The sequence below is a fragment of the Dendrobates tinctorius genome, unplaced genomic scaffold, assembly GCF_039654945.1.
Source record: "Dendrobates tinctorius isolate UK_male_01 unplaced genomic scaffold, ASM3965494v1 ptg000304l, whole genome shotgun sequence".
Lineage (NCBI taxonomy): Eukaryota > Metazoa > Chordata > Amphibia > Anura > Dendrobatidae > Dendrobates > Dendrobates tinctorius.
The window spans coordinates 4312676-4333482 of NW_027361971.1; the positions used below are offsets into that span (position 1 = coordinate 4312676).

A 20807-nucleotide genomic window follows, 5' to 3' on the forward strand; every position below is an offset into this window, starting at 1 on the left:
ATGTCATATGTACAATACCCTGGCCTTGTATCATAACTATTTACCACACCTGGTCAGGTGAATACACATGAGTTTTAACCTGCAGCGTCGCTTCAGTCTGCATATATTTCAAGCAGACTGTAGCGATGCTGCAGTTTAACTCATATATGTATTATTCTGCCCATGTGTGATAACATTTTGAATTCAGGATGCGTTAGTTTGGACATCCTCACTTCAGCAGGACACCAGGGCTGGGGATTGTAGAAGTTGTATAAACTTTATTCTCTCTCCAGTCTGCGTTCAAACTCAAGCCACAGTGGTGATCCTACAAATAATATTGATAGTCACATGGTCAGGTGTCATAAAGAGTGAGTGATGGTAGTGCATCCCCAAATCACTATTTGTAACATCAGGCCATGTGATACAAATATTATTTTTATCATGTCCACCGTCGCTTCAAATTGAACCCAAACTGTAGAGATGATAAAGGTCATACAACTTGTGTGTGTGTATAGTCACCTGGTCAGGAGTGCTAGTAAATTCATGATGCCCAAAACACAGCATCATGAATTCACTCGTACACCTGGGCAGTTGATTATTGTATTGGAGTGTATAAAAACAGTGTGCACTCGGTACAGGTTCCAAAACAGGTTTTTTATTAACATACACACAAGAACATTTTTTTTTTTACACCATTTGATCTTGCCATTCCACCTGTCCTACATCTGACATAAAGTAGGCCGCAAATTGGTCCCTCATTTGGCCAATTTCAACTGATGACCTGAGAGGGTGCTGATTGAATTCAAGCAATGGGTTTGGAGCTGCTTCATCTAATTCAAAGTTAGGGTGCTCTTTAGCCATCACAAAATTATGAAGAACCACACACGCCTTCACCACCTCATTCACTGTTACCATTTTAAGATTAATGGCTGTGCCGAGAATGTGCCATCTGGATACAAGAATACCAAAGGCACACCTCTACAGTTCTTCTGGCCCTGGTCAGTCTATAATTAAAGGTTTTTTGGTGTGGTCCAAGTCCCGGCTGGAGTATGGTTTCATCAGGTTTTGGCACATTTAGAATGCCTCATCCCCAACCATTACAAATGGCAGTGGTGGAACTTCAGTGTGGGGAAGAGGCCGTGGCATGGGGAAATTGAAATGGTTGCCATGCAACCTCCGGCCCATGTCAGAGTTCTTAAAAGCCTGGGAGTCATTCCCACGGCCAAATGCCCCAATGTCCACTGCAACAAACATACAGTCTGCATCCGAAATGGCCATGAGTACTGTAGAAAAGTACTTTTTGAAGTTATAGTACTCAGAGCCTGTTCTTTTGGGTTTTATTATCCGGATGTGTTTCCCATCCACCACTCCCAAACAGTTGGGGAAATTGCAGACTGTCCAGAATTTTTCAGCGATTTCCATCCACTTTTCGGCAGTGGGCAGGGGCATAAATTCTGGACAGAGAATGTCCTACAAAGCCTGGCAGGTGTCCGCAACAATTCCAGACAAGGTTGATATTCCAATCCGGTACTGGAAGTGGAGTGAAGAGAGGGTCTCTCCAGTAGCCAGGAATCTGTGAAACAGAGAAAGAACCCAAATTAATATTTATGTATATGGTTTTTGAACACAAAATAAATAACTAATTAGTACCTGGCATAACAATAATTCTGCAGGCATTGGTTTACTACATGGCAGAACAATAACTATGCAGCCTTTTGTTTACTACATGGCAGAAGAATAATTCTGCAGGCTTTCGAACAGTACATGGCAGAACAAAGAAAATTATGCATGTATTGGTTCGTAAATATTGCATACCGTAATGTGACCAGGAGCCGTTCCTCAGGAGGAATTGCACGACGGAGCCGTGTGTCCTTTCTCCATATGGATTCTTGGACACAAGCAAGAAAATCCCTGAAACTTTCTTGGGACATCTAGGTATAGTCAGTAAATTTCTACGGGTTTGCCTGGAGCTCGCTGTAGAGGGTGTGGTACGCTCCACGGCTCTCCCGGAGTTCAATAATCGGATGTATCCAAAAATGCCCCCGCTGCCGTCTTCGCTGTCTCTCTCTCTCTCCCTTTGTTGCTGGCAAGCAAATGCAAAAGCCTGGGCCATCGCAATGTCCACATCCAAGTTGAAGTGAAAACTCTTCCAGCGCAGATCCATGTTGACAAAGGAAAAACCAAGCAAATCTGAAGAATTCGGCTGTAAACAGGGTCTATATAAAGAATTTCCATGAGACACGCCCATTGATGTCCCATTGGTGGAGTCTGTATCAAGAATTTTGCAAGGATTTTCCTCCTGTGAAATGTGACACCTAGACAACGCATGCAAAAACGCTTAAAATCGCATACAAACGCTGCGCTTTTTTTATTGCAATGCGCACGCTTATGTGACAAAATATTGCAGCGTTTGCAAGTGTTTTTTGCATGCGTTTTATGTGCGCGCAAAACGACGCAAATGTGAAACTAGCCTTACCTGGATAATTATTGTTTACCACTGATATTACTATTGTATCTTTTGACAAATTTGCAGGTTTTTCTGGTGTGTTTTAATTAATTTTTGTCATTATTGTCAGTGGCTCTACATGTGTTTCATTATAACACACTCTCGTTGCACATAGTGGAGGAGGGGTACTTTCTGCTTATGGCGCACTTATAAGGCCCTTCATGCTGTTGTACATTTGATAACCTTTTTTGTTTTTTTTTTATTGTTTTTAAAATTTCCTGTTGGTTGTATATCTTTAATTGTCTCAATAAAAATTATTTGTCATACCGTTTGTGGTGATCCTTGCCTATACACGCTACTTTTTCCTTTTTTTTTTGTTCCTTAGGATTTATGTGTGCCACATGCTCAGGACTCATGGGTGCAGCAAGCTCTGGACTCATAGCATCCTTGGTTTGGGCAGCATGAATCTAGTGACAGCTTCCCCTATAAGTAGGGCTTGTCCAATCTTTAATTCATGTAGAGGTCAGGAATTTGTAAAAGGCAAATAAAATTGTGCAAAGTTTTTATAAAACTAGATTATAAAATTATTTTAGCACAAAAACATACTTGCATTTTTATAAAAAAAAAAAAGAAACGTCCCCAAAGCTGTGTGAAGACACAGCATTGTATCATAATTAACCAGACGACTATTTTTTAGCAAACCAAGAAGAATAGACTTATCTGTATGTTGACCTTTGAATTTATGTGTTGGTCAAGAAAACAGACTCTTGCTTGTGTAATCCTGTTATATTGACATTTCATATAACATATTGTGCTCTTATCCTTAAGGACTAGTGATGTTTACTGATATGCTAACTATTCATTGTCTAGGCAAGATAGTTTGGTGGGACGATCCTTGGTACATGCCGTTCCGGCTAGCGGGCCGAGGCGCCTGCCGACCCCCCGTGTCTCCACATTATGGCGGCAGCGGTGGAATACTACTCAGACAAGGGGAGCTGCAGGGGACTGGTGTTCTCACACACCGTCCAGGGCTCCAAAACCAGGGAGGCATACAGACAGATGAAGCAGAGCATTGATGAGGCATACACAGCAGATTTTGGACGCCACTATGTCCAACTCAGCCTTGGGAAGACCAGAGAGGATGAATAGCTGCAACAGGAAATAGCTGAATAAGGTGCTGTGCCAGCATCGACGGATTGTATGGAATTTAATCCAGGAACTACAGAATGTGGAAGACACCATTTGTGAACACAATAGATACCAGTTGTTTCTCATCAATTATGTGTAGAGTTTATTTTCACAAGGAGGACATGGAATATGCTCTGAGGATACTGGACGATGGAAAGATTTGTGTCATAATGGCGAGACCTCTTACATTCATATATTTAAAGACATGTTGTGGACTGTTCTCCATAAGTGGAAAAGGATGATCGGAATCCTATCACATCTGGCTAATTAAGATGGGGAAGCAATGTGAAGACACAGCATTGTATCTTAGTTAACCAGATGACTATTTTGAGCAAACCCAGAAGAATACATTGTTATCTGTATATTGACTTTTGAATTTATGTGTTGGTAAAAAAAACAGACTTTTGCTTGTGCAAGCCTGTAATATTGGCATTTCATATAACATAGTGTGCTCTTATCCTTGATGACTAGTGATGTTTAGTGGTATGCTAATTATGCATTGTCTAGGCCAGATTGATGATTTCAAATATAGAGAAGGAAAAACTATGCAAATAGATTAAATAATCAAGTAATGCTACTTGGTCTCATCTCCATTCTTACCCTTTATGTCAATAATGGATGAAGGACACTTGTTAAAGTATAAAAAGAGGTTACATGTGTGGCGCCCCTGAGGCTCAGTCACCACAGAGGTACTGCACCTTCTCCTAAGGTGTAGTGCCCCACCATCCAGGTAAGGGGGGAACTCCTTTCCACGCTCCAACACCCGCACCCTAAACAACAGGGTAGTTCTGCACAACCACATTGCGGCTCAGTGCTTAGAGAGTAGCAAAGCACCTTTGGTGGTTCCCTGCTTGGAACACTGGATGTGCTGGGAGGTGGGTGGAGTTTAGATACATAAAAGAGTGGGAAAGTGTAGGATGAGAAGTTCAGTCTGGCAGAAGGTCAGGCGGGTAAGAAGTCACTCAGACAGGAGTGAGGATCCCTGGAAGAGGGGATGGAGGAAGGAGTGCTGCAGCTGCCTCAGTGATCTGAGCCAGCTGGAACGGGAAAAGAAAAGGAGAAAGATGTAGAACTGAAACCTAAGCTTCCATAAGAGAGAAAGACAAGTACGGAACGAAGGAGTAGGAGAACAGAGAGGACGTGGGTTGGAAGAGGAACCCTGCCTATAGGTTCTCAGCGCAAGGCTGGGGCCCGGTCCCCGAGGTTGTATGGACACTTATGGTTCTGCAGCAGACACCGGTGGAGTAGTTGGCTGTAAATGCATTACTCCCATCTAAGACTTGGGGCACACAGCAATCGGATAGAGAGCTGGGACTCAGGAGAAGGGAGTCCCCGAAGCAGGCTACAGCTGTCTGCCGTACAAGTAGAGTTCTGGGGAATATCTGTAAAGAGGAACTCCAGTGTACCAGGGTTCTGGAGATCTTCACACTTTAGGGCGCAATAGAGGAGTCGTTCAGGAAAGGTACATGTTGGCGGAGTGTTGGAGAGGAGCTTTCCATCTTGCCTGGAGGTTGGCTGAATCTCTGACCCGGAGGACACGGCCCGGAGGCAGGCACCATTGTGTACCACAGACTGTGAGTAAAGCTTTGGAACTACAATCCCCGGTGTCCTCCATTCATTCTTGCGCCATTCCCGCTTAGCACTGCTACATCTGGGTACCATCCTTTACACTGCCTGCGCCTCTCCTCAACCAATACAACTACACGGCCCAGGGGCTACAACTTCACCTGTGGGGAGCTACACCATCTATGCTGCAACACATCACCAGCCCCAGAGGATCCGCCTGCAGCGTCGGCCTAACATCCCACTTGCCGAACACCACAGGTGGCGTCATAAACTATTCCATTACATTATAAACTCCCTTTGATTACTTGGGCGCCCAGGGCCACGGACCGGGTCACCGCCGCTGTGACACATTCCCCTGACACTGGCCCGGTACCGAGTACCCCACGGCCCTGGGAGGGGGACCCACATGTCTATAGAGAGAGACAGAGACTGAGAGACAGCCAGAGTTTCAGCAAAGACATCAAAACATCCAAAGGACCAGAGACAGGACAGCAGCCAATACATCATGACTCCATCACGAGAAACACGGCTCTTCATTCTACAGGAAACAACCTTGGGGACCTCGGTCCCTGTTGGAAGATAACAGTCTTCTCCATTGACCATCGCTGAATCATGGTTACGTAAGGAGAAAGTCAAAATTGGAACAAACCGGTCGCCTGGCTCTATGGAGATCTTTGGAGAAGCCAGGTTGTGACCCTCAGGTCAACTGGCGTTGTATATGAATGGACTGTCTACTTCCTACCCTTGTCGTTACCTCTTCTCTGTGTCCGTGTCACAGATGGGTAGTCGACCCTGGGAGCTCTGAAGTAACGGCTGCCATTATCCCGGTGAGTCAGTGGAAGGGTGAGACTGTGTAATGTGCATCTTTCGGTATTTTGCTGGGAATGTTCTACGTGTTATCTATTTTATGAGTCAATAAAGAGACACTGAGACACTGTTTTGCCATCACCCTGTGTTGTCCAAGTAGAGTTATGCCCACGTTAAAAGGAGAGTGGGCGTTTGGTGGAACGATCCCTGCGGTTTCGGCTAGAGGACATGGGCGCCTGCTGACCCCCGTGTCTCCACAAGGTGTTTTATAGGGTTTTCCGATAAATATTTACAAACTACCCCCAGGATGGGTTGTGGACCCAGGTCACATGTTCTCAATGGTGACCCCCTTTAGTGCCCCAATTAAGGGTTATGGCCCATGGCCTAGTGTACGAGCAGTGAGAGGGCGCGGTGTCCTGCTGCTGTCCTCCCTGCTATCCCTTCTGTGTCCTCAGCTTTGTCCTCCCTGCAGTCCATTCTGTGTGTCCGGTGTTGTCTTCCCTGCTGTCACTTCTGTGTGCCAAGTGCTGTCCTCCTTTTCTGTCCCTTCTGTGTGCTCAGTAGGGTGACCGCAAAAAATCGATGTCGGAATTTTGTCCGTCTGGACCCCACAAAACGATTCCCCTTTCCAGATATTGAGATAGCCAAAATTTGAGCTCGATCAAACGACGTTAACCCGTGCCGCTCGTCGCTCAAAGTTTGAAAAAATCCAAATTGAGGTATTTTAAGATTTAGGTATTTTGCATAGTCTGTTAGACTATAAAGAATGTGACAACAACATTGCAGAAATAGCCCTGACCAAATTTTCGAACCATTTGTGGTATTTGAATGCAGAGTTGGTGGGATTATCGTTTTTTGATCCCACCATTACAGACAATGAAAAGTTGTTAATGGCTAATAAATTGCTCAGTAGCACAGATGAACCATCAGAGCATGCTAGGGTTGTAAATCCAAAAGTTAGGAAAGAAAAATTAAAAGAGGTAGGAAGTAACCGACTTTAACGACCTTCTGACAAAAGATGAAGAACAAAAGCAATATGTCCTGCAAGTTGTAAGCAAATGCCGAGCATTATATTCTGACGTTTCAAAAACTACTTTAACAAAAGCTCTAGAATAGATTAGATAACTATGTAAAATTATCAACTCATGTAGGTTAGCGTGCTCTGATGGTTCATCTGTGCTACTGAGCAATTTATTAGCCATTAACAACTTTTCATTGTCTGTAATGGTGGGATCAAAAAACGATAATCACACCAACTCTGCATTTAAATACCACAAATGGTTCGAAAATTTGGTCAGGGCTATTTCTGCAATGTTGTTGTCACATTCTTTATAGTCTAACAGACTATGCAAAATACCTAAATCTTAAAATACCTCAATTTGGATTTTTTCAAACTTTGAGCGACGAGCGGCACGGGTTAACGTTGTTTGATCGAGCTCAAATTTTGGCTATCTCAATATCTGGAAAGGGGAATCGTTTTGTGGGGTCCAGACGAACAAGATTCTGACATTATTTCCCCCCCATATGAGATCCGGTCACCCTAGTGCTCAGTGCTGTGTCCTGCTGTCCCTTCTGTGCCCAGTGCTGTCCTTCCTGCCGCACCTTCTGTGTGCCCAATGCTGTCATCCCCGCTTCCCCTTCTGTGTGCCCAATGCTGTCCTCCCTTCTGTGTGCCCAGTGCTGTGTTCTGCTGTCCCTTCTGTTACCAGTGCTGTCCCTTCTGTGTGCCCAGTGCTGTCTTCCCTGCGACCCCTTCTGTGTGCCCAGTGCTGTGTCCTGTTGTCCCTTCAGTGTTCCCAGTGCTGTCTACCCTGCTGCCCATTCTGTGTGCCCAGTACTGTGTCCTGCTGTCCCTTCTATGTTCCCAGTGCTGCCCCTTCTGTGTGCCCAGTGTTGTTATCCCTGCTGCCCCTCCTTTGTGCCCAGTGCCGTCCTCCCTGCTGTTTCTTCTGTGTGCCCAGTGTTGTCGTCCCTGCTGCCCCTTCTGTGTGCCCGGTTCCGCCGTCCTCCCTGCTGTTTCTTCTGTGTGCCCAGTACCTGTTTCTTCTGTATGCCCAGTGCTGTCTTCCCTTCTCTGTGCCCAGTGCTGTCTTCCCTGCTGCCCCTTGTGTGCCCAGTGCTGTCCCTTCAGTATGCCCAGTGCTGTCATCCCTACTGCCCCTTCTGTGTGCCCAGTGCCGTCCTCCCTGCTGTTTTTTCTGTGTGCCCAGTGCTGACGTCCCTGCTGCCCCTTCTGTGGGCCCAGTGCCGTCCTCCCTGATGTTTTTTCTGTATGCCCAGTGCTGTCGTCCCTGCTGCCCCTTCTGTGTGCCCAGTGCCGACCTCCCTGATGCATTTTTCTGTGTGCCCAGTGCCGTCCTCCCTGCTGTTTTTTCTGTATGCCCAGTGCTGCCCCTTCTGTGTGCAAATGCGGTCATCCCTGACGCCCCTTCTGTGTGCCCAGTGCCGTCCTCCCAGCTGTTTTTTCTGTGTGCCCAGTGCTGTACCTTCTGTGTGCCCAGTGCTGTCGTCCCTGGGGTTTTTTCTGTATGCCCAGTGCTGCCCCTTCAGTGTGCCCAGTGCCGATCTCCCTGCTGTTTTTTCTGTATGCCCAGTGCTGCCCCTTCTGTGTGCCCAGTGCCGTCCTCCCTGCTGTTTTTTCTGTATGCCCAGTGCTGTCCCTTCTGTGCGCCCAGTGCCGTCCTCCCTATTTTTTCTGTATGCCCAGGGCTGTCCCTTCTGTGCGCCCAGTGCCGTCCTTCCTGCTGTTTCTTCTGTGTGCCCAGTGCCATCCCCCTGCTGCTTTTTCTGTATGCCCAGTGCCGTCCTCCCTGCTGTTTCTTCGGCGTGCCCAGTGACGTCCCCCCTGCTGTTTTTTCTGTATGCCCAGTGCTGTCCCTTCAGTATGCCCAGTGCTGTCCATTTTGTGTGTCGAGTGTTGTCGTCCCTGCTGCCCCTTCCGTGTGCCCAGTGCCGCCGTCCTCTCTGCTATTTCTTCTGTGTGCCCAGTGCCGCCGTCCTCCCTGCTGTTTCATCTGTGCCCAGTGCCGTCCTCCCTGCTGTTTCTTCTGTGTGCCCAGTGCCGTCCTCCCTATTTCTTCTGTGTGCCCAGTGCCGTCCTCCCTGCTGTTTCTTCTGTGTGCCCAGTGCCGTCCTCCCTGCTGTTTCTTCTGTGTGCCCAGTGCCGTCCTCCCTGCTGTTTCTTCTGTGTGCCCAAAGCCGTCCTCCCTGCTGTTTCTTCTGTGTGCCCAAAGCCGTCCTCCCTGCTGTTTCTTCTGTGTGCCCAGTGTTGTCGTCCCTGCTGCCCCTTCTGTGTGCCCAGTGTTGTCGTCCCTGCTGCCCCTTCTGTGTGCCCAGTGCTGTCCTCCCTGTTTGTTCTGTGTGCCCAGTGCTGTCCTCCCTGCTGTTTCCTGTGTGCCCAGTGCTGTCCTCCCTGCTGTTTCCTCTGTGTGCCCAGTGCTGTCTTCCCTGCTGTTTCTTCTGTGTGCCCAGTGCTGTCCTCCCTGCTGTTTCTTCTGTGTGCCCAAAGCTGTCCTCCCTGCTGTTTCTTCTGTGTGCCCAAAGCTGTCCTCCCTGCTGTTTCCTCTGTGTGCCCAGTGCTGTCCTCCCTGCTGTTTCCTCTGTGTGTGCAGTGCTGTCCTCCCTGCTGTTTCCTCTGTGTGCCCAGTGCCGCCGTCCTCCCTGCTGTTTCTTCTGTGTGCCCAGTGCCGTCCTCCCTGCTGTTTCTTCTGTGTGCCCAAAGCCGTCCTCCCTGCTGTTTCTTCTGTGTGCCCAAAGCCGTCCTCCCTGCTGTTTCTTCTGTGTGCCCAGTGTTGTCATCCCTGCTGCCCCTTCTGTGTGCCCAGTGTTGTCGTCCCTGCTGCCCCTTCTGTGTGCCCAGTGCTGTCCTCCCTGCTGTTTGTTCTGTGTGCCCAGTGCTGTCATCCCTGCAGTTTCCTCTGTGTGCCCAGTGCTGTCCTCCCTGCTGTTTCCTGTGTGCCCAGTGCTGTCTTCCCTGCTGTTTCTTCTGTGTGCCCAGTGCTGTCCTCCCTGCTGTTTCCTCTGTGTGCCCAGTGCTGTCCTCCGTGCTGTTTCCTCTGTGCGCGCAGCGCTGTCCTTCCTGCTGTTTCCTCTGTGTGCCCAGTGCTGTCCTCCCTGCTGTTTCTTCTGTGTGCCCAGTGTTGTCATCCCTGCTGTTTCTTCAGTGTGCCCAGTCCTGTCCTCCCTGCTGTTTCTTCAGTGTGTCCAGTGCTGTCCTCCCTGCTGTTTCTTCAGTGTGCCCAGTGCTGTCCTCCCTGCTGTTTCTTCAGTGTGCCCAGTGCTGTCCTCCCTGCTGTTTCTTCAGTCTGCCCAGTGCTGTCCTCCCTGCTGCCCCTTCTGTGTGCCCAGTGCTGTCCTCCCTGTTTGTTCTGTGTGCCCGCTGCTGTCTTCCCTGCTGTTTCCTCTGTGTGCCCAGTGCTGTCCTCCCTGCTGTTTCCTCTGTGTGCCCAGTGCTGTCTTCCCTGCTGTTTCTTCTGTGTGCCCAGTGCTGTCCTCCCTGCTGTTCTTCTGTGTGCCCAGTGCTGTCCTCCCTGCTGTTTCCTCTGTGTGCCCAGTGCTGTCCTCCCTGCTGTTTCCTCTGTGTGCCCAGTGCTGTCCTCCCTGCTGTTTCCTCTGTGTGCCCAGTGCTGTCCTCCCTGCTGTTTCCTCTGTGTGCCCAGTGCTGTCCTCCCTGCTGTTTCCTCTGTGTGCCCAGTGCTGTCCTCCCTGCTGTTTCCTCTGTGTGCCCAGTGCTGTCCTCCCTGCTGTTTCTTCTGTGTGCCCAGTGCTGTCCTCCCTGCTGTTTCTTCTGTGTGCCCAGTGCTGTCCTCCCTGCTGTTTCTTCTGTGTGCCCAAAGCTGTCCTCCCTGCTGTTTCTTCTGTGTGCCCAGTGCTGTCCTCCCTGCTGTTTCCTCTGTGTGCCCTGTGCTGTCCTCCCTGCTGTTTCTTCTGTGTGCCCAGTGCTGTCCTCCCTGCTGTTTCTTCATTGTGCCCAGTGCTGTCCTCCCTGCTGTTTCTTCATTGTGCCCAGTGCTGTCCTCCCTGCTGTTTCTTCAGTGTGCCCAGTGCTGTCCTCCCTGCTGCCCCTTCTGTGTGCCCAGTGCTGTCCTCCCTGCTGCCCCTTCTGTGTGCCCAGTGCTGTCCTCCCTGCTGCCCCTTCTGTGTGCCCAGTGTTGTCGTCCCTGCTGCCCCTTCTGTGTGCCCAGTGCTGTCTTCCCTGCTGCCCCTTCTGTGTGCCCAGTGCTGTCCTCCCTGCTGTTTCCTCTGTGTGCCCAGTGCTGTCCTCCCTGCTGTTTCCTGTGTGCCCAGTGCTGTCTTCCCTGCTGTTTCTTCTGTGTGCCCAAAGCCGTCCTCCCTGCTGTTTCTTCTGTGTGCCCAGTGTTGTCATCCCTGCTGCCCCTTCTGTGTGCCCAGTGTTGTCGTCCCTGCTGCCCCTTCTGTGTGCCCAGTGCTGTCCTCCCTGCTGTTTCTTCTGTGTGCCCAGTACTGTCCTCCCTGCTGTTTCTTCAGTGTGCCCAGTGCTGTCCTCCCTGCTGTTTCTTCAGTGTGCCCAGTGCTGTCCTCCCTGCTGTTTCTTCAGTGTGCCCAGTGCTGTCCTCCCTGCTGTTTCTTCAGTGTGCCCAGTGCTGTCCTCCCTGCTGTTTCTTCAGTGTGCCCAGTGCTGTCCTCCCTGCTGCCCCTTCTGTGTGCCCAGTGCTGTCCTCCCTGCTGTTTGTTCTGTGTGCCCAGTGCTGTCCTCCCTGCTGTTTGTTCTGTGTGCCCAGTGCTGTCCTCCCTGCTGTTTCCTCTGTGTGCCCGGTGCTGTCTTCCCTGCTGTTTCCTCAGTGCTGTCCTCCCTGCTGTTTCTTCTGTGTGCCCAGTGCTGTCCTCCCTGCTGTTTCCTCTGTGTGCCCAGTGCTGTCCTCCCTGCTGTTTCTTCTGTGTGACCAAAGCTGTCCTCCCTGCTGTTTCTCCTGTGTGCCCAGTGCTGTCCTCCCTGCTGTTTCCTCTGTGTGCCCAATGCTGTCCTCCCTGCTGTTTCCTCTGTGTGCCCAGTGCTGTCCTCCCTGCTGTTTCCTCTGTGTGTCCAGTGCTGTCCTCCCTGCTGTTTCTTCTGTGTGCCCAAAGCTGTCCTCCCTGCTGTTTCTTCTGTGTGCCCAGTGCTGTCCTCCCTGCTGTTTCCTCTGTGTGCCCAGTGCTGTCCTCCCTGCTGTTTCTTCTGTGTGCCCAGTGTTGTCGTCCCTGCTGCCCCTTCTGTGTGCCCAGCGCTGTCCTCCCTGCTGTTTCTTCATTGTGCCCAGCGCTGTCCTCCCTGCTGTTTCTTCATTGTGCCCAGTGCTGTCCTCCCTGCTGTTTCTCCACTGTGCCCAGTGCTGTCCTCCCTGCTGTTTCTTCAGTGTGCCCAGTGCTGTCCTCCCTGCTGCCCCTTCTGTGTGCCCAGTGCTGTCCTCCCTGCTGCCCCTTCTGTGTGCCCAGTGCTGTCCTCCCTGCTGCCCCTTCTGTGTGCCCAGTGCTGTCCTCCCTGCTGCCCCTTCTGTGTGCCCAGTGTTGTCGTCCCTGCTGCCCCTTCTGTGTGCCCAGTGCTGTCCTCCCTGCTGTTTGTTCTGTGTGCCCAGTGCTGTCCTCCGAGCTGTTTCCTCTGTGTGCCCAGTGCTGTCCTCCCTGCTGTTTCTTCTGTGTGCCCAAAGCCGTCCTCCCTGCTGTTTGTTCTGTGTGCCCAGTGTTGTCATCCCTGCTGCCCCTTCTGTGTGCCCAGTGTTGTCATCCCTGCTGCCCCTTCTGTGTGCCCAGTGCTGTCCTCCCTGCAGTTTCCTCTGTGTGCCCAGTGCTGTCCTCCCTGCTGTTTCCTCTGTGTGCCCAGTGCTGTCCTCCCTGCTGTTTCTTCTGTGTGCCCAGTGTTGTCTTCCCTGCTGCCCCTTCTGTGTGCCCAGTGCTGTCCTCCCTGCTGTCTCCTGTGTGCCCAGTGCTGTCCTCCCTGCTGCTCCTTCTGTGTGCCCAGTGCTGTCCTCCCTGCTGTTTCCTCTGTGTGCCCAGTGCTGTCCTCCCTGCTGTTTCTTCAGTGTGCCCAGTGCTGTCCTCCCTGCTGTTTCTTCAGTGTGCCCAGTGCTGTCCTTCCTGCTGTTTCTTCAGTGTGCCCAGTGCTGTCCTCCCTGCTGTTTCTTCAGTGTGCCCAGTGCTGTCCTCCCTGCTGTTTCCTCTGTGTGCCCAGTGCTGTCCTCCCTGCTGCCCCCTCTGTGTGCCCAGTGCTGTCCTCCCTGCTGTTTCCTCTCTGTGCCCAGTGCTGTCCTCCCTGCTGTTTCCTCTGTGTGCCCAGTGCTGTCCTCCCTGCTGCCCCCTCTGTGTGCCCAGTGCTGTCCTCCCTGCTGTTTCCTCTGTGTGCCCAGTGCTGTCCTCCCTGCTGCCCCTCTGTGTGCCCAGTGCTGTCCTCCCTGCTGCCCCCTCTGTGTGCCCTGTGCTGTCCTCCCTGCTGTTTCCTCTGTGTGCCCAGTGCTGTCCTCCCTGCTGCCCCCTCTGTGTGCCCAGTGCTGTCCTCCCTGCTGTTTCCTCTCTGTGCCCAGTGCTGTCCTCCCTGCTGCCCCCTCTGTGTGCCCAGTGCTGTCCTCCCTGCTGCCCCCTGTGTGCCCAGTGCTGTCCTCCCTGCTGCCCCCTGTGTGCCCAGTGCTGTCCTCCCTGCTGTTTCCTCTCTGTGCCCAGTGCTGTCCTCCCTGCTGCCCCCTCTGTGTGCCCAGTGCTGTCCTCCCTGCTGCCCCTCTGTGTGCCCAGTGCTGTCCTCCCTGCTGCCCCCTCTGTGTGCCCAGTGCTGTCCTCCCTGCTGTTTCCTCTGTGTGCCCAGTGCTGTCCTCCCTGCTGTTTCCTCTCTGTGCCCAGTGCTGTCCTCCCTGCTGCCCCTCTGTGTGCCCAGTGCTGTCCTCCCTGCTGCCCCGTGTGCCCAGTGCTGTCCTCCCTGCTGCCCCCTGTGTGCCCAGTGCTGTCCTCCCTGCTGTTTCCTCTCTGTGCCCAGTGCTGTCCTCCCTGCTGCCCCCTCTGTGTGCCCAGTGCTGTCCTCCCTGCTGCCCCTCTGTGTGCCCAGTGCTGTCCTCCCTGCTGCCCCGTGTGCCCAGTGCTGTCCTCCCTGCTGCCCCGTGTGCCCAGTGCTGTCCTCCCTGCTGTTTCCTCTCTGTGCCCAGTGCTGTCCTCCCTGCTGCCCCTCTGTGTGCCCAGTGCTGTCCTCCCTGCTGCCCCCTGTGTGCCCAGTGCTGTCCTCCCTGCTGCCCCCTGTGTGCCCAGTGCTGTCCTCCCTGCTGTTTCCTCTCTGTGCCCAGTGCTGTCCTCCCTGCTGCCCCCTCTGTGTGCCCAGTGCTGTCCTCCCTGCTGCCCCTCTGTGTGCCCAGTGCTGTCCTCCCTGCTGCCCCCTGTGTGCCCAGTGCTGTCCTCCCTGCTGCCCCGTGTGCCCAGTGCTGTCCTCCCTGCTGTTTCCTCTCTGTGCCCAGTGCTGTCCTCCCTGCTGCCCCCTCTGTGTGCCCTATGCTGTCCTCCCTGTTGCCCCGTGTGCCCAGTGCTGTCCTCCCTGCTGCCCCCTGTGTGCCCAGTGCTGTCCTCCCTGCTGTTTCCTCTCTGTGCCCAGTGCTGTCCTCCCTGCTGCCCCCTCTGTGTGCCCAGTGCTGTCCTCCCTGCTGCCCCTCTGTGTGCCCAGTGCTGTCCTCCCTGCTGCCCCCTGTGTGCCCAGTGCTGTCCTCCCTGCTGCCCCCTGTGTGCCCAGTGCTGTCCTCCCTGCTGTTTCCTCTCTGTGCCCAGTGCTGTCCTCCCTGCTGCCCCCTCTGTGTGCCCAGTGCTGTCCTCCCTGCTGCCCCCTGTGTGCCCAGTGCTGTCCTCCCTGCTGCCCCGTGTGCCCAGTGCTGTCCTCCCTGCTGCCCCCTGTGTGCCCAGTGCTGTCCTCCCTGCTGTTTCCTCTCTGTGCCCAGTGCTGTCCTCCCTGCTGCCCCTCTGTGTGCCCAGTGCTGTCCTCCCTGCTGCCCCTCTGTGTGCCCAGTGCTGTCCTCCCTGCTGTTTCCTGTGTGCCCAGTGCTGTCCTCCCTGCTGCCCCTGTGTGCCCAGTGCTGTCCTCCCTGCTGTTTCCTCTGTGTGCCCAGTGCTGTCCTCCCTGCTGTTTCCTCTGTGTGCCCAGTGCTGTCCTCCCTGCTGTTTCCTCTTTGTGCCCAGTGCTGTCCTCCCTGCTGCCCCCTCTGTGTGCCCAGTGCTGTCCTCCCTGCCGTTTCCTCTGTGTGCCCAGTGCTGTCCTCCCTGCTGTTTCCTCTCTGTGCCCAGTGCTGTCCTCCCTGCTGTTTCCTCTCTGTGCCCAGTGCTGTCCTCCCTGCTGCCCCTCTGTGTGCCCAGTGCTGTCCTCCCTGCTGCCCCTCTGTGTGCCCAGTGCTGTCCTCCCTGCTGCCCCCTGTGTGCCCAGTGCTGTCCTCCCTGCTGTTTCCTCTCTGTGCCCAGTGCTGTCCTCCCTGCTGTTCCTGTCCCACGTCCTCATTACAGGCCTGTTGGCAGCATGTAGCCCACTGTTGGGTTTCCCGTGGACACACAGCAGAGGTCTGCACACGGCCACAGGCAGCGACTCTCCCACAGCGTACACCAAGCAAGGAAGGACATTTTGCCTCCTATCGCACCAGAGAGAGACGACTCTCGTCTGCGCAGCTTCCCGCCCATTCTGGTGCTGAGACGCCGCCCACGGGCTGGGCAGAGCCTGCCTGTGTGAGACAGAGCTGCTGACGCCCCGTGGGTGAAGAGCTGGTGACTGTGCCCCTCACCAGCCCACAGAATTTCCCCTTCCCTTTGGGCTGTGGCTTCTACGCTGCGCGGCCGGGCCCTGCTGCATTCACGGTAAGTGGCCGCAGGCGCTCGGTGCACTCGTACAGGTAGCGTCGCTCCGGGTCTCCATCCCGCTGCGCAGAACATTGCGCCATCACTCTCGGAGCCGTACGGGGAGAACTTCCATGTCTTGTCCTCACCAACTTCCATTGCCGGTGACAGTGAAGTACTGCACTGCATCTATGGGCGTGCTCTCCACAGACACAACTCTGCTACATCGTGGGGAACCCGTACCCCGAGGGTGGGGAGCCCCTGCCCCAAGTGCACCCCGAGGGTGGGGAGCCCCTGCCCCAAGTGCACCCCGAGGGTGGGGAGCCCCTGCCCCAAGTGCACCCCGAGGGTGGGGAGCCCCTGCCCCAAGTGCACCCCGAGGGTGGGGAGCCCCTGCCCCAAGTGCACCCCGAGGGTGGGGAGCCCCTGCCCCAAGTGCACCCCGAGGGTGGGGAGCCCCTGCCCCAAGTGCACCCCGAGGGTGGGGAGCCCCTGCCCCAAGTGCACCCCGAGGGTGGGGAGCCCCTGCCCCAAGTGCACCCCGAGGGTGGGGAGCCCGTACCCTGGAGGTGTGGAACCCTTACCCCAGGGTGGGGAGCCCGTACCCTGGAGGTGTGGAACCCTTACCCCGAGGGTGGGGAGCCCGTACCCTGGAGGTGTGGAACCCTTACCCCGAGGGTGGGGAGCCCGTACCCTGGAGGTGTGGAACCCTTACCCCGAGGGTGGGGAGCCCGTACCCCGAGGGTGGGGAGCCCCTGCCCCAAGTGCACCCCGAGGGTGGGGAGCCCCTGCCCCAAGTGCACCCCGAGGGTGGGGAGCCCCTGCCCCAAGTGCACCCCGAGGGTGGGGAGCCCCTGCCCCAAGTGCACCCCGAGGGTGGGGAGCCCCTGCCCCAAGTGCACCCCGAGGGTGGGGAGCCCCTGCCCCAAGTGCACCCCGAGGGTGGGGAGCCCCTGCCCCAAGTGCACCCCGAGGGTGGGGAGCCCCTGCCCCAAGTGCACCCCGAGGGTGGGGAGCCCGTACCCTGGAGGTGTGGAACCCTTACCCCGAGGGTGGGGAGCCCGTACCCTGGAGGTGTGGAACCCTTACCCCGAGGGTGGGGAGCCCGTACCCTGGAGGTGTGGAACCCTTACCCCGAGGGTGGGGAGCCCGTACTCTGAGGGTGTGGAGCCATGATTGCCTGCAGAGAGCCCTTTCCTGCAGCTGTGCCGCCCCCCGCTGCTCTCTGTGCAGTCTCTGCCCCCGGCAGGCTTGGGGTTTCCCTGCTACAAGCGCTGTCTCCCAGTGGAAAACTCGCCTCATCTTTCCCTCCCAGCAGCTGTGTGAGTAGTGCGCTCCTGACTTCATCCCCATATTGGCTGGAAGATTTAGGGCAGCCCCCATAATATAATCATGTCTTGTGTGACCCACCACTTCGGGTAAAGAATCCCCAGCGGAGCTATTTGTGTCATCTGATTGTGTAGTAGCCATACTCGAACCACTTTACATTGGAGAAACCTTTAAAAAAAAGAATTCCCGACTGGGCTAAAGCGGAGTTCACAGCTAGAAAATCTGTTACAGTGCTTCCTGATAGCGCTGAAATCCAATCGTCCCCCGCCATTAAGATGCATGAAACGGCCATAGAAACGTCTGCAATGGAGAGGCCACGTGTGACAAGTGTCCTCATCCATCCTGTGCTACCCAGAGCCCCTGTGCACCTGGCGGTGCTAACCCCTTCATCGCCACCTCTCACCTGGCGGTGCTAACCCCTTCATCGCCACACTCACCTGGCAGTGCTAACCCCTTCATCGCCACCTCTCATCTGCTTTTATTACTACGTCTTGCTGTCTTCCATGGAATTCCTAGGTAGATTCCCAGGAACGCCATGAAAAGCAGTGCCCTGTAAGCTGACATGTTAATGGCTTATTGTAATTATGAATATGCAGCAAATTCTGCAGGTCCATAATTTTTTTTTTTGTATATCCTCAATTTTCTAAAGATGAATAAAGTTCTTCTAGCATTAATGTTGACCAATTTGTTGCTTTAAATCCTTGATACTGATGTGAACAACCTGTACTGCACCATAATCTGTACTATTATGACCTTGGCAAGGGATACTGTTAGAGAGGGGTTATTTTTATATTCAGATGCCACTAAGGACACGTTCTTGCTGCTCCATTGCATACATGACGCAGAGTTTTTCTGTATAATCCCAGGTGAAATCTGCGAAGTGTAACTGCGGTAACGTGAAGTCCGATGCCCTCTACACACCATTGTACTGTGCTGGCAGTTATCATGGAGGATCTGTATCGTACAGACAGGGTAGATATTGGCAGGACAAGTCTGTGCTGTAAAAGCTGCGTACATCCCATCTTTATGGAGATTAACAAGTGACCCAGGTTAAAACAGAAAGGGTTAGCGATGTCACATGAACACACCTCCCCACCACAAACCCAAAAAGCTGATGGATGTACATGTATTTCCTGAAACCCCTAGTGGCCAGCTGCAAGAAAATGTCATGTAATGACTGACCCTCCCATGTGGTATGTAGACAGGACTGGTCAGCTGGAGCAGGGGCCACTCACACTAAAGAGCTCCTCTCTTGGGGTCAGACAGCTTTAAAGTAATATGTATAGGGAACGTAAGCCCCTTTACATTTTCCCCTGTCGAGTCTACTTTTCACTGAGAAACGAATAGAAAGAGCTCTACCATTCCTATTGACCACACAAGATTATGCAACTTTCTTGGTCCTGGTGTTCAGGGGTCAGCAATGGTTCCCACATCTGAAACCTAAGGATGTGTTCTCTGCAGTCAAGGGGCAAACACATGGGGGGTCTTTAGGTGCTGATTGTATCAAGATGGATATGACGTACTTGGAAAGTGTAAATTCACAAGTGAATTGTATTATTTCTCGATAAAAACTGGATACAGATTTCATAGCTTTCCCCTATTCAGATTTTAAACTTTGTAGGAAGCGGTCAATTTAGTTTTACATTTTAAGGCTGGTTTCACATTTGCGCTTTTGTGCGCAGCGCACCGTGCACCTATATTTAACATGACGTGCGCATGGTCTTGCGCACACGTGCGTTTTCGTACGCATGCGTTTTTTTGTCTTTCGCGCCAGGCGCGCCAGACGCAACATGTTACATTTTTTGGTGCGCCCTGTCTCGGCAAAAAAACGCATGCGCACGCTTGCGCACGGAATGCGCAAAAACAACACATTGAAGTCTATGGGAACGCATGCGTGCGCATGGTCTTGCGCACGGTTGCGTTTTTTTGCGCATGCGTTTTTGAGTGAAACAAGTTTAGAATGTTCTCTAGACAATGGAAAAAATGACACACCTAAAAACGCATGTGCATAAAAAAACGCAAACGCATGCAAAAACGCATGTAAAACGCAAGCAACGCTGCGTTTTTTTGACGCATCAGCGTGCGCATGACGTTAAAAAAACGCGCGTTTGTTTTGCGTTTTTCTTTGCGTTTTTTATGCGCCCGCTGCGCAAAAAAAGCTAATGTGAAACTAGCCTAATTCTGATAGTGCACGATAAAGGGTTTATTTCAACATTAAAAGATAATAAGTTTTCAATTAGCACCCAGAGATTCCTCCTGCCACATCAGTGTATTCTTCATTGCTGCGTGTAGAATGTGCTCACTGGTATCACTTCTCGTGTTATGATGATAAAATGACAGCATGAGAAATGTGGTCTGGGGGTCATCCTCCACCACTGTTTCTCCAGTGTAGTGGGGGAATGTGCTCGGCTCCACAAGGGCACTGGAATCCTGCATAGTCATTTGTCGGCTTCCGCCCTTGTTGCTAGGAAACAAACAGAACAAATGTGGACCTAGTAATCAATGTGTATACAAATATTGATTGGTCTGTTTTTCAAAAAGAAAGATTACAATTTATTATGTATTTTGTTTGTTTTTGATATCCTACTGTTAAGGGGAACCTGTCACTAGATCTATGCTATCCAAGCCATATCTACAATGGATTAGAGGCAGGTATTTATACTCTGAAACACTGCAGCATTAAATAGTTTGAAAAGCCAGCTAGGGCTTATAAGGAGAAGCTTGGCTAGTCCTGTGTAGCCCCTGGCCAGCTTCTCCCCACCCCACTCTAGGGACACGCATGAAATAAACCTGTCCGTCAACTAGAGCATACAGGGAGAAGCTGACCAGGGACTGAGTTGGACTAGATTGGTCTTTTCCTATAGTTCCTGACTGACTTTTCAAACTTATCTCTGAAACGCAGCAGTGTTTCAGAGAAAGACAACATTGGCTACAATCACACAGCCAGGCTCTGATTCATACCTCCTGTTGTCAGACAGCATGAATCTAATGACAGGTGATGAATCTAGTGATACCCCTGATGAAGCAACACGCTTCGGGCTACTGCGCAGTGTCCTATGGCCACTAATTATGGCATGCAGTGGGTGCTTTAATTGTCCTATTTGATGTGGGCTGTTTATGGGGTATTGGTGTGGCTCACCCCTCCCCCTCTTCTGTGTTTCGGACAGCATGAATCTAGCATCAGGTTCCCTGTTAGGGTATGTGCACACGATCAGTAAACGGTGCGGGTTGGACGCTGAAATCCCATGTCCACTATGTGTCCAGAGACGCTCGTGGCTCACCTGCGGACACATACATGCGGCGCGTCTCTCCTGACCGCAGCGTGTCTTGCGTCTCTGCAAAATAAATTTCAATAGAATGTATTGGATGTGGTGATTCCGCACGGATCAATGAACACCTGCGGATCCACCTGCGTTCAATAGACAGCAGTGAACATGTATTGCTTCCAAAGCGCTGCCAGTTCCAGATCGTCGGCATATACCCTAAAATACCCACTCAAATCGGCACCATTTTGGGATGTTCTATGCTTTCACATGTTGGGACACCATTTGTATTCAGAAGTGGCTGTAATGAGAACGTCTTGTAGGGCACAGTGGGCTTGTAATTAATATCATTAGTTCTAAGTCCTTAGGAGTGTGCTGTCTGCATTTTTGATCTCTTTGAAATCCATGTGTATACGAATAAGCGGCTAAATCTCATTGAGCTGTTTTACTGG

The 20807-nt window shown here is 52.5% G+C and overlaps 1 protein-coding gene across 5 annotated transcripts in view; it reads left to right on the forward strand.

Annotated features, from left to right (window-relative positions):
- The first annotated feature begins 15487 nt into the window (after nt 1–15487).
- ATP2B4 (ATPase plasma membrane Ca2+ transporting 4) overlaps nt 15488–20807 on the forward strand; it is a 286539-nt gene continuing 281219 nt past the window's right edge. For 2 of the 5 annotated variants that reach the window (XM_073560761.1, XM_073560762.1), the window contains exon 1: nt 15488–15784. The gene's annotated coding sequence lies outside the window, so the exon portion shown is untranslated. The remainder of the gene's footprint in view (nt 15785–20807) is intronic. The other 3 variants (XM_073560759.1, XM_073560760.1, XM_073560764.1) reach the window with 2 other exon arrangements.